The sequence below is a fragment of the Nicotiana sylvestris genome, chromosome 3, assembly GCF_000393655.2.
Source record: "Nicotiana sylvestris chromosome 3, ASM39365v2, whole genome shotgun sequence".
Classification (NCBI taxonomy): Eukaryota; Viridiplantae; Streptophyta; class Magnoliopsida; order Solanales; family Solanaceae; genus Nicotiana; species Nicotiana sylvestris.
In genome coordinates, this window is record NC_091059.1 from 45,836,500 (window position 1) to 45,837,857 (window position 1,358).

Below are 1,358 nucleotides of genomic sequence, written 5' to 3' on the forward strand. Positions count from 1 at the left end.
AAATTTGTATTCTGAGATTTTGACCACGATTTTGGACATGAAATTGAGAGCCAATTATATATTTGAATTCGTGAGGTTGTGGGTAAACTTTATCTTCAAAAAATTTCGTAAGAGGGACAAAAGTCCGTGCGTAGCTACTATTATGTTTATGTTGGGGTAGTCTAGGACCCAAAAACATGCTATACTTGGAATATTTGTAATCTTATTGACATTTGAAATGCTTAAATCCTATTGAATTGGTAAATAAATTTCAAAAAGGATTAAACTTCATTTTTTTAAAATCATTAAAAGAGAATTGGCTTTTATTGGAATAAACATTCCCCGATAAACTCTTAATTGGTTGTTTGACTGTGTGTATCTATGTGTTCCCGCGTCGCTTGTATGATTCACGAGCGCGGTATTTGTTTATTTGTGTTGACCGCGTCACATGTATGATTCGCGAGCGGGGTAATAGATGCATCTATGGTTCGGGTCGTTCGACCCTCGGCAGTGCATATTTTGCATTTCTGTTGGATCGGGTTGTACGACCTCAGCATGATTTGCGCATGCTTGTATTGCTTGCCTTGAAACTTATTGAAGTTGTTATTGCCCCTTCCCGGCTTGAGAATATGTGTATAAACGATGAAAAAGGAAATTTGGAAATTTCACATAAAAGAAAGAATTGTTTACATGTTTCACCCTATTAGATTACAAATCCTGTTTATATAAATCCTCGATTCATTATATTACGGATGTATCATTATTGGACCACTAATAAGTATCGAAGTCGACCTCTCCACTCTACTTCTTCGAGATTAGACGGGATACTCATTGGGTACACGTTGTTTTCGTACTCATTCTACACTTATTGTGCATTTTTGTTGCACAAGCACATGCATCACTATTGGCCTGGCGGGCGTAGCAGCATGATTGATGTGGAGACTTAGGTGAGCTGCACTTCTCGAGATGACCCGCAGCCAGCAGAGTCTCTTCCAGATTATTGTATTTATTTTCTATCCAATTTGTATTCCGGACGGTTGTTGTATTGTATTGCTTCCTAGAAATAGCTCATGCACTTGTGACACCGGGTTCTGGGATAGTGATGGGGTATTTTGTATTGACTTCTTGACATGTGTATTTAATTTGAACTGAGTATCTTTTACTAGTAAAAAGTGAAGAAAAATCAGAGTTTTCACAATTGTTTAAATGGGAATTTAATTAAGTATTTATGGTTGGCTTGCCTGACAATGGTGTCCGGCGCCACCACGACCCTTAGTGGATTTTGGGTCGTGACAATTCTAACATTGACTTGCCTAGAAAATGAAATATTAGATGTCTTCCCGAGGATGGGATCCAATTAAATGAATTATTATGACTAC